The 21,277-nt window shown below is 43.3% G+C and overlaps 1 protein-coding gene and 1 pseudogene across 1 annotated transcript in view; both read left to right on the forward strand.

Moving 5' to 3' along the window:
* Positions 1-1,534: 1,534 nt before the first annotated feature.
* SCHIP1 (schwannomin interacting protein 1) overlaps positions 1,535-21,277 on the forward strand; it is a 179,388-nt gene continuing 159,645 nt past the window's right edge. The window contains exon 1 of the mRNA XM_086392224.1: positions 1,535-1,627. The gene's annotated coding sequence lies outside the window, so the exon portion shown is untranslated. The remainder of the gene's footprint in view (positions 1,628-21,277) is intronic.
* Positions 3,630-4,147, forward strand: LOC147379418 (cytochrome c pseudogene; annotated as a pseudogene).

Consider the following 21,277-nt stretch of genomic DNA (forward strand, 5'->3'; position numbering starts at 1 on the left):
GAGGTGGGGGTATGTAATGATACAAGTGCACTTATATACAAAACAGAAGCAGACTCACAGACATAGAAAACAAACTTATGGTTACCAAAGTGGAGGATGAGATTAACATATACTCACTAATATATATAAAACCAATGAGGACCTACTGTATAGCACAGGGAACTAAAGTCAGTATTTTGTAAAAACCTATAAGGAAAAAGAATATATATATATACACACACACATATATGAGCTTCCCTGGTGACTCAGACAGTAAAGAATCTGCTGCTTGCAATGTGGGAGACCCAGGTTCAATCCCTGGAAAAGGGCATGGCAACCCACTCCAGTATTCTTGCCGGGAGAACTCCACGGACAGAGAGGAGGCTGGTGGGCTACAGTCCATGGGGTTACAAAGAGTCAGACACGACTGAGCACCTAACACACACACACACACATACATATACATCTGTATGTATATACATACAGATATATATATTGTGGTTTAGTCGCTAAATTGTGTTCAACTCTTGTGACCCCATGGAGCCCGCCAGGCTCCTTTGTCCATGGGATTTCCCAGGCAAGGATATTGGAATGGGTTGCCATTTCCCCCTCCACATAAACACACACACACACACACATACATATATCTTATATGTTTTATACCTCAAACCAACATAATACTGTAAATCAACTATACTTCAATTAAAAAGTAATAATTAATTAAATATATTAAGCAAAAAGGAAGGAAAAAAGAGAAAAATGTGTGACCATCCAAGTGATAACTAAATTAAGCTCCACTTTTTTCCTCAGAATCTAACATTTTATAATTTCTTTTAATACACCTCAAACATTTTCTGTACCACACAGAAAATGTTTGCTCTTGCTAAGACACATTCTTATGCCTTCCGGTTAAGATAAAAGCGTTCCTCAGACTTCAGCTGTGGGCTTCAGCCAAGGGGGCCTGAAAGGGGTGCTCATGAGTGGAGGTGTCCTTGGTCAAGATCTGTATGTATGTGTGTCTATTTAGGAAGGGCCTCTGCCAGGTGAGCTGAAATAACAAAATCATCTCCATTTCCCTCGTTTTGAGGGAAGCACTGCTAAAGTATCTTAAACAACCAAAATCTCCAACCACAAGCCCCGCTACTTTGCTGTCCTCTTCTGAGTGTTGAAGGAAGCGAGGAGCAACTGCCTCTTCTTTTTGAGATGAGCAAGATCATTCGTTTGTTTCCAGGAAGCCAAACTTGAAATAGGAGCAGAGCCCTTTTCCTGTCACTGAGGCAGACTTCCCAGTCAAGGTAAACCCTTTCTGTAGGGCGCAAGCCCCAGGTAAAGGGTTTTCCAGTCTTCAAAATGGCCTGCCAAATACCATTTGTGTACCTTATCCAGCAGTTTTCAAGCTGCCTACTATGTACAGATCCTCTTGAACTGACAGGCTCCAGATTTTCCCAGTTGGTTTAAGCCTCCGCAATGTCCAGCGAAGGAGCTGCTTTGCCCAAACAGGTCCCAAAGCAGACAAGTGAAACTGTTTTCCTTATATGGTGAAAAGCGCCCTGTCGCTTTAAGGCCAAGAGATTTGGCTGCAGATGGTCCCTGGGAAGTTTGCAGGCAGCCCCATCCTGTGTCTGCTCCTCTCCTCGCAGCTGTGCAGGTGAGTTTCCAAACCTTCTTTCCCCAATTTGCCCTCTACAGTCTCTCTTCTGGCCTACCCAGTTGGAAATGCCCTTACAGAGGGCTAGAGAAATTCAGGGTCAATAGAAATGGTGTTGTTTGAAGAAGTTTGAGCTGAAGGGAAAAAAAAAAAAACCAGCTTACTAGGAAAATGTGCAGTAATGCAGCCAAGGAGGATGCTTTCAACTTCCAGTGGGGAGGCGGCATCAAGGTTACAGGAGGCCCTGAGGCTTTCCAGGACCAAGCAGGGGAGGAGGGACAGACTCTAGGTAAGACCCTGCAGGGGTGAGTTTGGACTTCTAAGCTATAGAACCTGGTCAGCTGCAAGTCTAAGCCAGACAGAGGTGAGAGGAAATAATACTTCTGCAAATGCTGAAGGCTTTACAGGAGATGGAGCTACAGGGTTGACTGTAGAAAGTGAACGTGAAATGTTTGCAGCGTCTGCTGGCATGGAAGGCTGCAGCCTTAACCCTTCATTCAGCCTGGCTGATTAGCAAGTAGGATTTGACTGCACAGAGCACGGGCGGGGGTGGGGATGCCTGTGTGGAGTATTGCAGTAGAGACTAAAACAAATGGATAAGACTGTGATCTATGATCGTGGAACCGCATCTCCGGTATCCCCACAGTACCACCTGCAGAGAAAAGAGCTTTTCTAAGCTCAGAAATTCTGTGTCATCCACAGGCAAAGAGCTGCAAGAAGTCTCATTTAAGGTGCTTACTGCTCTGTCATTTACTAATTCAGTTTCCTGATTTCTTTTCTCCCATGGCCTGGAGCCCCCTAAGATATTAATTTGAAATTAATGAATAGAACTTTTTAACAGCTAGAGATGTGCTAATAGAAGTGTGTCTGTGAGAGGCTGAGATGTATTTGGGGATTGGGGTTGGGATTTTGTGGATAGGGTGAAAAGAGACGGGATGGCATAAAAGGAGAAACACTTGATGGTCATTTTACAATGTATGCAAAGCTCTTTAACTGAGCCCATTCGTCAGCTACAGCCAAAATAGAAGTCCACCAGGAATTTTTAAAAAGAGTGATGCCAAATGATAGGATTGGGCTTGTCTTCCCTCCTGGTTGAGTCTGAGGCCATTCATCATTCAGAGGCCAGTGGTTTCTCTACAGTTGTTGTGTGGGGGAGTGAACCCGGAGGCTGGATTAAAATTCCTTACATACCCCATGCCTCTAAAAAATATTCATTCATCTGAGTAGTCACTGAAGAATTTGTTTTATTATTAACTAACAAGTGCTCTATCTACTTGTTTTCTAAAGACAGAACGTCCATGAAAAAAAGGTTTGTTTTATCAACAGGGATCTGTTAGTGCAAGAGTTCCTCTTTTCTCACTTGTGATGGCTGGGCAAAGTGAGAATTATAGCTTGCCCAAAAGCTGATGTCCTGAGCAGAAAGTTAAATTTTGAGTTCATAATTTGGAAGAGAGCAGGGAGTGTGAGTATAATTTTACTTCATTTGTTTCAAGTTAAATCCAGAAAGCAGTGTCGAATATACTGCTTTCAAATATGAACACTGCCAAGAAAAACAAAGTCTAATCCCCAAAGCTGGAAAATCTCTAAAAGTAACATACTGTGATCTTTTATAAGCTAAATCAAAGTGTTAAAAGGAAAAAAGATGTGGCTTCCTGAACATTTCACATATTGACCCTCAATCACACATCAACTAGAGGAGATCTCTTGAGCGATTTATTTTACCTGTGCCTCGGTTTCCTCACCATTAAACAGGGCATTTCTGTGAGGGACTTTCCAGTAAAATGGAAAGATCCATTGGAGCTGGAACTGATCAGATCTGGGTTAAATTTTCCATTCCCTCCATTTATTCCATAACCTTAAGCAAGTTACACAGCCAGTCTGAACCTTGGTTTCCTTATTTCTAAAGAGAGTAAATAATTAACAACGTCATCAGAATTAGAGGAACCTACCAGGACATAGGCTCAGACCTGCATGTCCTTGGACTTGGAGAGCAGGCCATTGTGAAAAGAGAACAATCTAAACATGGATAATGTTGAAAAGGACAAGATTTTTATTCAGAAGTGTGTCCAGTGCCATACCATGGATAAGGGAGGCAGGCACAAGATTGAGCCAAATCTCCATGGTCTTTTTGGGCAAAAGACAGGTCAGGCCCCTGGATTTTCTTACACAGATTCCAACAGAAACAAAGGCATCTCTTGGGGAGAGGAGACACTGATGGGGTATATGGAGAATCCCAAGAAGTACATTCGTGGAACAAAAATGATCTTCACGGGCATTAAAAAGATGGCAGAAAGGGCAGACTTAATAGTTTATCCCCCAAAAGCTACTAATGAGTAATAGTTGTGCATTGCCTTGTTTATTACAAAACAGAAATGTCTCATGAGCTTTTTTATGTGTACCACATTTAAATAGACCTCATATAGCAGCGTTCCAATCATGAATATCTGGTAGGATATTTATTTTGGATAGTCCTGATTTATATAGACTGACTCATGGTTAAATTAATATGATCAGCTTTTTGAATTTTGATACTAATGCTAGTCCAGCAAGTACTATCTCTGTTGTCCCCTTCTAAAGACATGACGGGACTTGATGAGTAGTGTTCAGCTCTTCATAGAGATGGTGAATGCCATCTCAAAACCTATAGGAAACTGGTTTTACATTTAAGTTTATATAACTGATTACATTAATATATTTAAATATGGAGGATATCCCTTCACTGTGTCATAGAACAGCAAGACTCACCTGTGTTTCACGTTATATTCATTAGCCTGCTAAAGGCAAGGGCTGAAGGTAAGCTGGTAATGTCCACTCTATCTTTTTGGTCTTAACTATTACCAATTTAATTAAAATCCCCTGTATCTAAAATGTTGCCTTTTATTCAATGAAAGGCATTTTAGTGCAGTTCATGTATAAAGCATATAAAGAATATTTAATTCTTTTCATATTTCATAGGCGATCTGTAAGGTCACATGCGGAGAAGGCAATGGCACCCCACTCCTCTTGCCTGGAAAATCCCATGGACGGAGGAGCCTGGAAGGCTGCAGTCCATGGGGTCGCTGAGGGTCGAACACGACTGAGCGACTTCACTTTCATTTTTCACTTTCATGCATTGGAGAAGGAAATGGCAACCCACTCCAGTGTTCTTGCCTGGAGAATCCCAGGGACGGGGGAGCCTGGGGGCTGCTGTCTATGGGGTTGCACAGAGTCAGACATGACTGAAGCAACTCAGCAAGGAAGCAAGCAAGCAAGGTCACATGGGCTTCCCAGGTGGCAGGTAAAGAACCCACCTGCCAATGCAGGAGGCATAAGAGATGTGGGTTCAATCTCTTAGTTGGGAAGTTCCCCTGGAGGAGGGCATGGCAACCTACTCCAGTAATCTTTCTTGGAGAATCTCATGGATAGAGGAGCCTGGCAGGCTACAGTCCATAGGGTCACAAAGAGTCAGACGTGACTGAATTGACTTAGTACACACACAAGGTCACATGCTTTTAAAATTTAGTTTCATGAGCTATAGTGGCAAACTTTGCTTTTGAATTCTTTACTAAGTCAAACTAAAGTTATAATTCAGGACTGTCTTTTAAATTGCTATTCCAAAACACATATAACTGTAGAATTATCATATGTGATTGGCAATGGTGCTTTGGCCAACTTGTTAGAAACATTAAAGGAGATATACAATCAACAAAAATGTATAAATTATGTGATCCTAAGACTTCAGATAATTAAAAACAAAATCACAGATCATAAATAAATTAGAGGAATCTTGGAATCCAGTAGAGACTCCATAAATATTATTTTTCATTATTTTCTCTATGACTTAGGAAACTATATTGTTCCTTGCAGAGGAGGAAATGAGTTTTGAGAGCAGAAACCAGCTCTTTAGCACAACTTTAGAATCCCTGTTACTTCACCCCCTTCTCCCCACCCTCCTTCAAGAAAGAATGCCCAAGTCCCTAGAAAATCCATTCCTAATTATTAACCAGGCTCATTGCTCAGAAGTTTTTCTTAAATCAAACTCACTTCCACCTATTTTGTGTTCAGAGATATGAATATTTGGTTGTTTCCCTATGGTATAAGGATAATCCATGGGCTTCCCAAGTGGTGCTAGTGGCAAAGAACCTGCCTGCCAATGCAGGAGACATAAGAGACGTGGGTTTGATCCCTGGGTAGGGAAGATCCCCTAGAGGAGGTCATGGCAGTGCACTTCAGTATTCTTGCCTGGAGAATCCCATGGACAGAGGAGCCTGCCGGGCTACAGTCTGTAGGGTGTCAAACAGTTGGACACGACTGAAACAACTTAACCACGCATGCACACAAAGATAGTCCATATGCGTGAAGAACAATGGTAACCACCTTCAGTTCAGTTCAGTTCAGTCACTCAGTTGTGTCCGACTCTGCGACCCCGTGAATCGCAGCACACCAGGCTCCCTGTCCATCACCAACTCCCGGAGTTCACTCAAACGCATGTCCATCGAGTCAGTGATGCCATCTAGCCATCTTATCCTCTGTCGTCCCCTTTTCCTCCTGCCCCCAATCCCTCCCAGCATCAGAATCTTTTCCAATGAGTCAACTCTTCGCATGAAGTGGCCAAAGTCCTGGAGTTTCAGCTTTAGCATCATTCCTTCCAAAGAAAACCCAGGGCTGATATCCTTCAGAATGGACTGGTTGGATCTTCTTGCAGTCCAAGGGTAACCACCTTAGAATCTCAATAAAGGTGGTCTATCCAAAAGCAAGTTTAAACAGCATTTTTAATGGATTTTTGTTGTTGTTGTTATTAGAAGCCACATATTATAAGTGGTTCAGTAATAACCAATTACTAACTTTCAGTAAAATCTCCTAACACATTCCCACTGCTGTCTTTAAGAACATGGTTAGTGCCACTCTCAGAGTTTTAATCATTCACTGCTGTCCATTTAAGATCAGGGTTGCCATACCTGCAATGGGGCTGTGTGTAGGACACAATGTTAAATTGAAAACATTCCTTCCACCAGCTTAGAAAGGTGATGATAAATAGCAGCAGCAGCAGAAACATTCCATTGGAAACACAAATCACAGCACGTGCATTGGCTGGGAATTGAGAGCTGTCATTTTTAACCCAAATAAGGGTAGGTCACCCCTGTAGCCAATCTTCTAGCGGTGGATTAACACCACCTCTGTCAGGACACTGGTGTTTAGGATCTACCCTCGGCCACTTAAAGTAGCTGTGAGACTCTGGGCTAGTTCCTTTATGTATCTGAGCCTCAGGTCCATGGTCTGCCTCCTGGGAAAGACAGTAATACTCATACACGTGGTTGTGGGAAGAACAGGAAAGTTGGAAGTGCAGAGTCAGACATGACTGAGCGACTTCACTTTCACTTTTCACTTTCATGCATTGGAGAAGGAAATGGCAACCCACTCCAGTGTTCTTGCCTGGAGAATCCCAGGGATGGGGGAGCCTGGTAGGCTTCCATCTATGGGGTCACATAGAGTCGGACATGACTGAAGCGACTTAGCAGCAGACATACTTCTGTGTCTGTATACTGGCAGAAAGAGTTGGAATGGGGGAATGCAATGGTCTAGGTTGAGCAGGTGGAGCAGAGAAATCCCCATGGAGTTGGATCTCTTGACACATCTTTGATGCCCCCTCCTTCCCACTGGCCCCAGGCACCTTGAGCTTGTCAGATGCAATTCTTTCATGAAATTACCAAGCTGGGGGAGCCTGAGGAAGTGTCTAGATCAGCTGTTTGCCTTCAGTCAAAGCTTCACTTGAAACCACCAAGAACAAGGGCCACCTTCCTCTGCTCAGAGAAGGAGCCTTCAGTTTCCAGTCTGTGGTCTCCCTGCATCTGGGCCGCATTTGGGAAGCTATTCCTTTGCTTTGTACTACAAACCCATTCTCTCTCGGTGAGCTCCGAGTCTGTCCTTGGTTATAGCAAACTGCTATCCTGCCTGTGGAAGCGGCTGCTAGGGTGGGGCGTACTCATGGCCACATCTTCTTTTAGGGGAGGCACTTCTTGTTTCCTCTCTGATTAATCACCAGGTGAGCACACATGCTTCTTGTCTGACTTTACCACATCTATCCATCCTCTGCCTTCCCTCTCCCTACTGCAGTGCTTCCCAAACTAGAGAGAGCATGCATCAGCAAGGCTTGTTAACACACACAATGCTGGGATCCATCCCGAGTTTCCGACCTGTAGATCTGAGCTGGGGCCTATGTACAATTTGTTTAGGAACCACTCATCTAGTCCAACACTCAGTCTCAATCTACTGTTTCCAGTTACCTGCACCACCTCCTGCCTTCCAAGATAATATCTCCTCTCTGTTCTTGGGGGTTAAACAAAGCCTTCTCCTCACCACAGTTCTATGCTACTATTTAGCAAATTCTAATTGCAACAAGCATGGTGATAAACACTTTACTGCCATTATTTGTAATTTTCCCCAACAACCCTACAAGTTTGATATTATGAGACCAACAGAAAGAGAGTGAGTAACCAAGATCTCACACATGACAGAGAGCAAATGTGGTATTCACACTCAGATTGATCTGGAAAGATTTACTCTTTCACTCTTCTAGGGCTGGCAAATAGATGTTTAACTTGTATGTCAACTCCAGTTCATTGCTAGTTGCTGCCAGACACACTCGGTTGAGAGTCCCATATGGAATGGGTGCTCAGCAAGAGGAGGTACTAAGATTGTGAGCTGTACCTGCTGTGATGCAGGAGTGGAGAGAGAACCCAGTTGCCACGTGTTTGCTATGTCGCATGTGATGCCTTGTTCGTGGATCAGTTTTGTCAGCTACTAGAATCAGATGCGGAGAAGGCAATGGCACCCCACTCCAGTACTCTTGCCTGGAAAATCCTATGGATGGAGGAGCCTGGTGGGCTGCAGTCCTCGGGGTCGCTAAGAGTTGGACATGACTGAGAGACTTCACTTTCACTTTTCACTTTCATGCATTGGAGAAGAAAATGGCAACCCACTCCAGTGTTCTTGCCTGGAGAACCCCAGGGACGGGGGAGCCTGGTGGGCTGCCGTCTATGGGGTCGCACAGAGTCGGACACGACTGAAGCAACTTAGCAGCAGCAGCAGCAGCAGAATCAGATGAGAGATGGGTTTTCAGACTTGTTTCACAGAGAATAATAAAACATTTCCTTTTTCATCTCCTTCTCCAAAGGGTGAATCTAAATTATTGAGGCTAGATTTGAAAAGGTATAATAGCTTGTAAAGTAAAATGAAATCCAGTTAATATACATATAGTAGTAGCCACAATGGACATTTAGCCTCAAAGTGGTGGAAACAAGAGAATTTATTAATTATGTATGTCTCTGTATGTTACAGGGGCTTCCTTAGTGGCTCAGTGATAAAGAATCCGCCTGCCAATGCAGGAGGCACAGGTTCTATCCCTGGGTTGGGAAGATCCCCTGGAGAAGGAAATGGCAACTCACTCTAGTATTCTCCCCTGGGAAATCCCATGGACAGAAGAGCTAGGTGGGCTACAGTCAAGGGGTCACAAAAGAGTCAGACATGACTAAATGACTAAACAACACCAACAACTCTATGTTATATGTCTTTCATTGTGACCTGTCTAACAGATCACCATGTCCTGAATAATCCACTGTGACTTAATAAGGCGGCAATGGCATTTCTGGTTTTGTTCCTCCCTCCATCACTAATATTCAGTGTGAGATTTGTTATTTTTAGTGTCTTGGTACTTTATCTAAAAAATGAGTTTGATAATGCTTTTCTGCTTCTTCCCAGTATGTATTATGTATGTGGTTAAATGAAAAATAACCTTATGGCATCTATTATTCAATCCACAAATATTTATAAAAATTTATCCCCGGGCTCTGGGGGTATAGCAGCAAACAAAACAGACTGTTCTCATGGAACTTACATTCTAGAGAGGGGAGACAGACAATAAATAAGTAAACAAAGGAGAAAAGTGTGTATCGTGATAAGTATACATAGTGAGAGTGACTCTGTACTGCTATTTTAGAAGAGGTGACCCAGGGATGATATTTCTGAGGAGGTGACATTTTAAAATAAGACATAAATGTGGAAAAGGAGCCAAACATGGCTAGTCTGGGAGTGGAACAGTCCAGGCAGAGAAAAGAGCCCATGCGGAGATCCTGAGGTTGGAGGTAGGCAGGCGCCAGATCAGGTAGCCTAGTGGGGATTTTCAGCTGGGGGTGATGCCACCCTCCTTCCCCTGCCTAGATGGTGTGTGAGGATATGCAGCTGGTGATTTGGATGCAAAATACAGAGTCGAGGACAGCACTGTTAGCTTTTGTGGGCAGGACCAGGGATGCCAAACTTCGTGCACTGCTGTGGATGGACACACACAAGAAGACTTGTCCTGCTCTTCCTGTCCTCCACATACTGTCTCTGTTGAGAAAGCCTGAGGAGTCTCTGGGGTAAGAAGCTTGAATTTTATCCTGTGGACAGTGACAAGCTCGTGGAGAACTGTAAGCTTTAAAAGATGATCTTTAAAAAATAATTTTGGTTGAGAGGCGAGTGAACTGTGAGGGTCAGAGGTGAAGCAGGGGGATTCAACAGGCAGCTATTTCAGTAATCCAGAGTAGAGGCGATACAATAGTGGCCTGGGCAGGGGAGTCACGGTAATGGTTTTGAGAAGTATTGGGTTGACCAAAAGATTCATTCAGGTTTTTCAATAATATGTTATAGAAAAAGCCAAACGAACTTTTTAGCTAAGCCAATATTTCTACCTTCAAGAAGACTGCTTAAGTAAGTAAATATAAAATGTTTTTTCCCATGACAACCCCATGTTATCTTTTTTAAAATTATTTATTTATTTATTTATTTATTTATGGCTGTGCCGGGTCTTTAAGCATATTTAAGCATATTAAAAAGCAGAAACATTCTTTGCCAGCAAAGGTCTGTATAGTCAAAGCTATGGTTTTCCCAGTAGTCATTTATGGATGTGAGAGTTGGACTATAAAGAAAGCTGAGCACCGAAGAGCTGATGCTTTTGAACTGTGGTGTTGGAGAAGACTCTTGAGAGTCCCTTGGACTGCAAGGAGATCCAACCAGTCCATCCTAAAGGAAATCAGTCCTGAATATTCATCAGAAGGACTGATTCTGAAGCTGAAACTCCAATACTTTAGCCACCTGATGCAAAGAACTGACTCCTTGGAAAAGACCCTGATGCTGGGAAAGATTGAAGGAGGGAGGAGAAGGGGACGACAGAGGATGAGATAGTTGGATAGCATCGCTGACGTGATGGACAGGAGTTTGAGCAAGCTCCAGGAGTTGGTGATGGACAGGGATAGACAGGGAAGGACAGGGAAGCCTGGTGTTCTGCAGTCCATGGGGTAGCAAAGAACCAGACACGACTGAGCGATTAAACTTAACTATGCTGGTCTTTGTTGCTGTGCAGACTTTTCTCTAGTTATGGTGAAAGGGGGCTACTCTCTAGTTGCTGTTCACAGGCTTCTCATGGCAGTGGCTTCTCTTGTTGCGGAGCATAGGCTCCAAGGCACACGGGCTTCAGTAGTTCCGGCTCCTGGGCTCTAGAGCACAAGCTCAATCCTGACACACAGGCTTAGTTGCTTCACAGCATGTGGAATCTTCCAGGGTCAGGGATGGAACCATGCCATGTCTCCTGCATTGTCAGGCAGATTCATATCCACTGAGCCACGAGGGAAACCCTGTTATCTTTTATTTCTCCTTAAAAATTTTTACAGTTTTGGAATCTGCCTGTCTTCTCTATAGCCATTTAACAGAATCTTTGTGGCACCAAATTACAGACTTTGCTCTTTCAAATGCAAGTCCTTATCCTCTTGCACTTTAACCTAGAAGATCTATGTGCATTTCAAGTTGTTCATAGCTCAGGGAAGTAATCTATTTGATTTGGGCTTGTAAAAAGAGATAAAATTACATGCGCTACTTGAATAACAATATGTGATTTCTCTCTCTGAAGGGTCAATAGGAATTAGCCTACATACATCATTTTACACAACTGATGCCTAATCACATGAATAACCGAGTTCACCTTTTTTCTGCCAGAAGAGGAACATTAAGTGAACATCACAATCTCTTGAAGAGATTCCAGGCATTTCAGTACTAATTTTACTAGGGCAGTAAAGTCTTGCAAATAGTTTTCAGGTGCATCAGCTACTCCCCGACAGAGGCAATTCAGCTTCCAAAATTCTAGAGAATTCCCCTCGCTGCTATCTTCTTTTTTCAGCTCATGGCTATCTCTTCTTCTTGTCCCCTCATGGCAAGTGCCACCATACTGCCCTGCCCCCACACAATGTCCCTGCAAATGCAGAGATCCATAAAGCACAACACGGAAACCCATTAGCTCACCTGCAGAAGAACGTACTTCTCCAATAGCTGGGGGGAGAAGCACTCTGGCCCCCAGGCTGAGCTGAAGGGGTGGAGGAGCAGAAGAGAAAGGCAGCTGGCTTCAGGCCACCTCGTACCAGTGAACGGCTCCACTGAGTGTGAAAGTCAGGTGGTGGTCTTTCCACCAGAATCTTGTGTCCGCAGAGCAGAGAGAGGTATCACCAAAGAAACACTTGGGACTGGATGCAGAAAGGTGAAACACCACACCACAGGCTCCAGCTAGAGCTGGTGGAGCCAGGGACTCACAGACTCATATCTTGCCTTCCAATTTTGAGATGAAACTGAAGAAGAGAAAGAGAAAGTGGATAGGACCAACGCCCACCCCCAAATGAATTATTTAAACCCAACACCCAATCTATATAAACCAAACACCTAGGAATTAAAAAAGCAAGTGGTCTCACTGAACTGTAAATACCAACGAAGAAGCAGCTTCGTCTTCACCTCTGGGTACAAGTGTGGTCCAGCAAAAGTGGCCCTTCACAGCCGGCTGCAAAAAGGGGGGAAGAAGGAATGGAATGGAAGGGAAACAGCAAGTGTTACACGTTAACAAATCCTGTCCCACCCGTGTGAATTTGGACAAGGTCAGCTTCTTGGGCTTCTGAAAAAGAGTTGATCAAAAGTTTGTTCAGACTCTGATGTGCACTGAGAGTGTAATTCATAATTCAGTTCAAGGTCTTCATGGCTTCCCTAAGATCAGATCAGATCAGATCAGTCACTCAGTCGTGTCCGACTCTTTGCAACCCCATGAATCGCAGCACGCCAGGCCTTCCTGTCCACCACCAACTCCCGGAGTTCACTGAGACTCACGTCCATCGAGTCAATGATGCCATCCAGCCATCTCATCCTCTGTCGTCCCCTTCTCCTCCTGCCCCCAATCCCTCCCAGCCTCAGAGTCTTTTCCAATGAGTCAACTCTTCGCATGAGGTGGCCAAAGTACTGGAGTTTCAGCTTTAGCATCATTCCTTCCAAAGAAATCCCAGGGCTGATCTCTTTCAGAATGGACTGGTTGGATCTCCTTGCACTCCAAGGGACTCTCAAGAGTCTTCTCCAACACCACAGTTCAAAAGCATCAATTCTTCGGCGCTCAGCCTTCTTCACAGTCCAACTCTCACATCCATACATGACCACAGGAAAAACCATAGCCTTGACTAGCCTCTTGCAAAACAAACCATCCACCTCACCCAATTCCTACTTCTCTCTCTCCCTGAATTAATAACTGTCCCCATGCTGCCCCCATTGGCTCCTGAGAATGCTCCCATTGGCACACCTAGAACACTACTGCTTTTCTTTCTTTATCTGCATCTCTTTCTCTATTAGCTCTTCAAACTGCCCACCCTCCAAAGGAGGTACCAATGTCAGGATTTTTCTTAGAAATTCCAGAGTTTAGCACTGTACCTGACACTTATTTACTAGATGTTTAGTAAATGTTTGTTATTGAATGAATGACTAGAGAGGATCTAAAAACAGAGAAGAACGAGCCTGAGCCAATTCAAACCTCAAGAGCCAGCTTTTGCTAAAAGCCATATATTCTGCCCATAAGATCTTGGACTTCTTGGAATTAAAAAGAGAGAGAAGAGGGAATTTTAGATATTATAGCAATAATTTTCAGACATCAGTTTCTAATACCCTATGTCTCCACTGAGATACACCAATTTCACAGGATTTTAGAAATACCAGAGTGTTACCTAGCCTTAATGGAATGTCTTATATTTGTAAAAACCTAGTATAAATTGCTGAGTAGAAGTTTCCAGATCCCTTACTTCATGACTTCATGCCTCTTTAAGCTGTTCTTAGGGAGGTGGGGGAAAAAAAATCAGAAAGTTTAAAACTGCCTGCATCTTGTCTTCATCAGCTTTGATCCTTTCACTTATTTAAAATTCATAATCACCCTGGCCTCAATCAGAATTGCTAAAGAACATAGGAAAGGTCATATAGGATGAACCCCCTGGCCTGTTTAGCCAAGTCACCAAAAACAGTAAAACCTTGCTGATGTGGTGCTGGGAGGAAGGGAGGGGGTTGGGGCTGCCAGCAGAGGTGGTCCAGAGCCTGACAAACCCCTGTTGGTCCAGTTCCACGAGTTTGGATGTGAGGGGACTGAGATTCGGTGCAGAGGCAAAACTTTTGGGCAGTGGCCAAGTGTTTGGTGAGCTTTAGTGTGATCAGGGAGGACCACGCACGGGTGACTCCAGCCTCAGGAAAGGGGTCAGAAGGAAAAGGGAAATGCAGTTCATTGTGCCACTTCCTTGCACCAGGCCTGCTGCCCAACGGATGCTTCTGCAGGGCTGGGGCAGGAAGTCCCTGCCCCCAGATATGTGGAATCGCCAATGGCATTTCTGAGGGGTACTGAATGAGAGTTTCTTCCAGAACACTGTCCACAGGGAAGAATAAAGTACATCTCCAACTTCAGTGTAGTGATGTGCTACTTAAGGTTCATCCACCTACTTGTCTAAGCAACTTGAGTAGCCAATGTCATGAACTCAATTATATTTTTAATTTTTCTGTCCTCTGTGGAAATAATTGAGTTTGTTTGGCCTTCAGCAGTGCTGTCCTGAGAGTGCGGAAGAGCCCACCGTGAGACCATGATACAACCAGAGATATGATGACAGTAATAAGCCGTATTTGGAACCAAAAAGAGCAGGGTTTTGGTAATGCTGGAGACCTAGGTTCAATCCCTGGGTCAGAAAGATCCTCTAGAGAAGGAAACAGCAACTCACTCCAGTACTCTTGCCTGGAAAATTCCATGGATGGAGGAACCCCATAGGCTACAGTTCACGGGGTTGCAAAGAGTTGGATATGACTGAGCAACTTTGCTTTCACTTTTTTGGTAAGCTTCTGGGGGTCTTATCTAAGGGGTGCACAAGGGGAAAGCCCTGGGAGGTGAAAGACAATGTATCACTGGCTGCTGGGGAGTTATATCAGGAGTGCACATTTGCTGTGAGTCTGCAGGCTGTTATTCAGGGCATGTGCTTGATGACATGAGGGGCTGGCATCAGTTTAAGCCCACCGGACCCCCGTCACAGGCCTCTTAGCCAAAACATTGAATGCTGAGGCAGCAATAGCTTGGAGTAGTTTAGCTAAGCTCTGGATCGTACCCTATTGTAAAATGTTAAGGAAGAGGTTAAGCTAACTTTTAGGATAATGTTGAGGAATAGAAAGAAGATACAGAGGAAGAAAAGTGATCAAGGTGTGATACCCAGAGGGCCTCAAAGAAGGATCTGACTTTAACTGGAGAGATGGGAAATGCTGGTGTTCACATCATCGTTCTTTAAACTCTACATAAAGGCTTGTAGACCCTGATTTGTATTTATGATGTATTTTAAAATTTAAAAAAAAAAGTAATTCCTTCCACAAAATAAGGACCCAGAGTCTGAATGAAAGAAACTGATCAAGAACCAAAAAAGTTGCCAAAATAAGGTCACTAAGACCTAAAGTGAAAAGGTAAAACATTAACCAGAGAACTAATACTCTGTTGCTCTGCCATCCCCGGTAAGACTTTTGCTGACTGGAGAAACCATCATGGGAGTGAGAAGCATTAGAACTTATCTATGAATTACGTTTGAGAGAAAATACTTTTTCCTCTCCCTTCCCATGCTGCTCATCAGGGTTAGCAGTGATTCAGAACACTTTCTTTTCTAAAGTTGAAAGGTTAAAAATAGTGCCCACGTTCTGTAACCATTGGACAGAGTCCCACTTGATGTCAGAATGTGCTGTCTGTAGCCCTGGGCCTCCTGAGTGCCTTATCCTGCCCCTGGCAGCTGCCTTTCCCTCTCTTCCTCTGTCCGAGGCTCTCCATTATGCCCTCTGCACCACCTCAATATTTCTTATGTAACTTCACTCTTTACATGCCTCAGATAGCTCATTTTTTACCCTGAGCCCCCAGCTTAGCCAAGTTCCCAATATTTCGTTCCTTTGATCCTTCTGTTAAAGCCAACCTCTTCCTCTTTTTCTTTTCCACTCCTTTGAACCCCTTCCAGTTGCCTCTATTTCTCAAGAAGCCAGGTGTTTAATAAAGAATCTGGATGAGGTTCAGGCAGAATCAGGTACACGCAGCTGCTTGCCCTCAGGTCACTTGTTACCTCCTCTAAGCAGCGAAGATGGTTTACTAAAGGCCACTTGTTACCTCCTCTAAGCAGCGAAGATGGTTTACTAAAGGCCGGTGACATTCCAGAGACATGATGGTGCCCTGCACGTGGCAGGCGCTCAGTAATTATTGCATGAAGGAATTAATTGGGATCTCTTTTAAATGAGCTACGCTATATTCCAACTTACACTTAATCTGTTTCCCTATCCCACCGTCAGCCCAGGTCTTTCTGCTTTTCCTATTTAATAGCTTATTTCTTTGGTGCTTTAGTACACACATTTTCAAACCAATTTTCTTCTGTTTCCTGCTTATATGGTGCTAAGTCGCTTCAGTCGTGTCCGACTCTGTTCAACCCCATAGACGGCAGCCCACCAGGCTCCCCCGTCCCTGGGATTCTCCAGGCAAGAACACTGCTCATATATTTAACCTCATTAGTTTAATTCAGGTTGTAGGATTTTACTAGTATCTTTGCTTACCAGATGAGCATTATTTCTAAATTATTCTGTTTTACCCCTTTCTCTAAATAACTGAGGTTTATTCTCTAAATACCCCTTTCTCTAAATAACATCATGTTCATATTGTCTTATTATTAATTTCTCTTTACTAGAGAGTAGACTTTGCTTCTGTATTTGTGAATTTTCAGTATTTTTTAATTAGCCACAGTACAAAGTTCGTCATATCCTATGATTCTGACACAGGTTTGGGTTAAGGATAAAGATCATTGTTTTAAAAAGGTATGATGTCTGGGATTTGCTTCAAAATAATCCAGAGGAAATAAGGCTACTGTGGGCTGATAATTGCTAGAGTTGGGTGATGGATACATGGGGTTCATTGTGCTATTCGATTATGTAAATGTTTGAAGTGTTTCCACAATAAACACTTTTTTTAAAAAAAGAAATATATAAATAAAATGTAGATGTATAAATAAAAGTTGACACAATGGGTTATCTCAGGATATACAGAGGGAATGCCTCCAGCACTCTCTAGCCTTCCCTGTCGCTGTCATCTGCTGGAGGTTCAGCCAGCCCTCTAGGCTCACTGTGAAAGTTAGCACTGGCTCTTCCTCTTCCTTTCTTCACAAACTCTTATTCTCACCTGGGAGATTTTCTCCTGCCTATGTGGGACTCCTTCAGCACCTCACATCCGCAGTGCTAATCATTTGCCCTTTCACGCCCTTTCAGCAGCCCACAGTCCTGTGTCCTGATCATACTTCAGTTTTTTACATGATACAGATCTCTACGTGCTGACTGTCTAGCACTCTGGCTAAGGCCTTCAGGTTATGTTTTAATACAGAATTTACTTTTCCTCAACATCAGTCAACACACAAAACACACATATAATCCAGCCATTTCTGGCTTAAAATCCTTCAGGTCTCTGTGAACTTCAAGGTCAAGTTCAGTATCCTTCACATCCAGCTTGAGATTTCCTACCATTTTCAGCTTCTTTCTCTACCATCCTCTGATATTCACTTTCTCTTTTCCAATTATATTAACATCTCTCATTTGTGGGTGACAGATCATGCTTTCTTAACAAACTGCTGAACTTTGACCATGCTGTTCCCTGAGATGGGGGTATCCTTCCATCATTTGGCATCTGGAGGATTTCAGCAACTTTCACTTACACCTCAAGACTCAATTCAAGCATCACTCCTTCTGGAAGACTTCCCTGGGCAGTCCACATTGAGTTAAATGCCCTGTTCCAATACTTTTTTTCATTGGACTCTTTGTCTACACCCACCCTAATATTTTGAAACCCAGCTGTAATCACTGCTGTTCATTTCCTTTCTACACTGTGAACTGTTTGACCTCTTTCAACTCTTTCTTTCCAGAACCCAGCACAGTGCCTGGCACATGGTAGATATTTCAATGAATGAACAGAGAAATGGAAAAATGAATGCTGTTGTCTTCTAAAGGTAGCACCTCCCTACTCCAGGGCCTTCTCCAGAGGTCTAGGTCCTGGACAGTTCCTGCAGGACTTTTGCCTCCTGATTGCCTTCTTCGCCCCACCTGACCCACCTGGTTCTAGCTGTAACCCAACTGTCCCCATTTCCACTGAGTCCTTTCTACTTGGTGTTCCATCGAGATGAGTGTTGCCCAAAGTGTGATACACAGTAATTTTTAGGTGATACTCAGACAAATGTCTTTTGACAGTCTTGTTTTTACATTCATATATATTTTGCAGAAGGGAATGCATGCATAAAACCTGTAATTTCACAGAGAATATTGCTTAGGATGAGACAAATGTAGTACTGTCCTGGGAATCAAGCTTACTTAGACCTCATAAATCAGGGGTGCAGTGCTCAGGCATAATCATAAGTGTTCCAAGCCCTCAATAATGGAACCCTCAGCAGTGCCCATTAGAAGCATAGACAACCAAGAGGAAAGGACTCCCACATACTGAATTTTACAAGTACCTCTGTGTTTTACTAAGTGATATGTTGAAATATCTCTTCCTAAAGTTGCTGAGTATGTATATGTAGACTTAAATGTAGCAGATTAAATAGTTGAATATTTTTGAGCTGTCTTAACCACATCCTTGGTCTTCCTAGGTGGTACTCGCGGTAAAGAATCCACCTGCCAATGCAGGAGACATAAGAGACGCAGGTTCAATCCTGGGTCAGGAAGATCCCCTGGAGAAGAGCATGGCAACCACTCCAGTATTTTTGCCTGGAGAATCCCATGGATGGAGAAACCTGGCAGGCTACAGTCCATAGGGTTGCAAAGAGGCAGACACTACCGAAGCAACTTAGCACGCAAGCATGCACATAAGCCATGTCCTAATGCAAGTTAGTGGGTTAATATAGAAACTAACAGGTTTGTCTTATTGATGTGGATCGTTATTTTTGTCTGAAATCCTAACTAGAAATCCTAACTGGATTTCTAGTTAGTTTGATCCAAAGTTCCATTATAATCAACAAGAAACTTATATTCAACCATACATTTTATTTATTTGTTAGCTGTGCTGGGTTTTAGTTGCAGCACGTGAGATCTTTAGTTTTTGTTGTGGCATGCAGGGATCTTTAGTTGTGGCATGCAAACTCTTAGTTGTGGCACGTGGGATCTAGTTCTCTGACCATGGATGGAGCCCTGCGCTCCCTGCATTGGAAGTGCAGAGTTTTAGCCCCTGGACCACCAGGGAAATCCCCAACCACGCATTTTATAAGTCAGTTTGATTTATTCTGTTTTTCATTTGTCACTTTTACTTTTCATTTTTAAAAGTTCAGTAACATTGTTTTTATAGAATCTACATATTTCATCAAATCTAATACATCACTTATAAGTAAAACACATCATTATTTTATGTGCTACTAAAATATGATGTTGCCAATTATAATTGTAAGATGCCATTAATTCTAAGATACATCTCAATTTCAGAGGTGTTAAAATTAATTTTAAGTTGATAAAATGTCATATGTGTATACTTTACTTCTATTTCAGCACATAATAGTTATATTCCATTTATCATAGTAATATAAAGTTTCTCCTTTGAATGAATGTAATTGAACAACAATTGATTTAGCGTAAAATATTGTATAAGTTGGAGTAGAGGTGGTATGTGTGCATGCTGTCTTGTTTTATTCTTTGCGACTCCATGGACTGTAGCCCACCAGGCTCCTCTGTCCATGGGATTTTTCAGGCAAGAATACTGGAGCAGGTTGCCATTCCCTCTTTCAGGGGATTTTCCCAACCCAGGATTGAACCTTCATCTCTTGCATCTCCTGCGTTGCAGGAGAATTCTTTACCTGCTGACTCATTGGGAAGCCAGAGGTGGTACATAGTACGACAAAATCCTGGAGGTGGTAGCCAAGTGACTGTGCCTTAGACAGGAGTCTAGTCCCAGGTTCTGTCCCTTGTCCACCACTGCCAGCTCAGACCAACCAGGCCACCCTCTAGCCCTGTGCCCAGATCCACATGAGGGAGAGCCTGACTCTTCCACTGAGAGTGGGAGAGGAGTCTGAGCCCATGCTCAGGAGTCTGAGATGCCCATGCTCAGGTTGAGGAATGTGACTATCATTCATTGAAGTTATTTGATGAGAGTGAAAAGAAATTCCCAGGAAATAGACTCATTATAGGCATTGGAATAACCTGGTGTGTGTGTGTGTGTGTGAGTTTCTCAGTTGTGTCTGAATCTTTGCAACCACATGGACTGTAGCCTACCAGGCTCCTCTGTCTATGGAATTCTCCAGGCAAGAATACGGGAGTGAGTAGCCATTCCCTTCTCCAAGGGATCTTCCCGACCCAGGGATTAAACCTGGGTCTCCTGCATTGCAGGCAGATTCTTTACCATCTGGGAATCCCAGGGAATCCCAGGAGCAATCTGGACTTGCCTCTATTTAAATTACAGCATACTCAGAGGTTTCTCTTTTGTTTTCTTTTGAACACAAGAAATAAGTGAGGAGGGGAAAAGAGCATTTGAGTCTCTGCTGATGAGCAATTTATTCACTGAAAATGGCTGAAAAGTGAAAGTGACTCAGTTGTTGTCGACTCTTTGTGACCCCATGGACTGTACATGGGATTCTCCAGTCAGAATACTGGAATGGGTAGCCTTTCCCTTCTCCAGGGATCTTTCCAACCCAGGGATCGAACCAGGTCTCCCACATTGCGGGCGGATTCTTTACCAGCTGAGCCACAAGGGAAGTCCAAGAATATTGGAGTGGATAGCCTATCCCTTCTTCAGGGGATCTTCCTGACCCAGGAATCGAACCAGGGTCTCCTGCATTGCAGGCAGATTCTTTACTAACTGAGCTAATGGCTACCTGAGCACTAAACACTCAGTTTCAGTGATAATCAAACCAAAGAATGGTCGACTTTGTTCTTCATAATAGATTTGTCAGTTGAGAGTAACTATGAATAACCTGAAGCAAAATGTATTTCATTGAGAAAGTAGAGAAGCAGCTGATTTCCTTCTTCCAGAATAAGAAAAGTAAAATCACTTTAGAGGAAAGAGTGAAAAACGGTTACGTTACTATTGGTGAAACTCTGTGCTTTTGTATACCATCTCCCTGGATGTTGCAGGGGATTTGTGTTCCTCATGCTTCCAGCTCTCACCTTGCTCTGGATCCAGCCTTTGGACTGCAGTGCACACTTCCCTGGGAGCCACACACAGAACCCTCCGATTAATTCAGTGCTTATTCTTGAAGGTTATTGTCATCATTAACCAGATGCAATAGTGCAGGAGATCACAAGCCATATAGGCTCTGTTGCTTGTCTGTTTTTGCAAAC

This window comes from Bos grunniens, chromosome 1 (genome assembly GCF_055505025.1).
Source record: "Bos grunniens cultivar Pamir isolate PY7600 chromosome 1, Bosgru_T2T1.0, whole genome shotgun sequence".
Classification (NCBI taxonomy): Eukaryota; Metazoa; Chordata; class Mammalia; order Artiodactyla; family Bovidae; genus Bos; species Bos grunniens.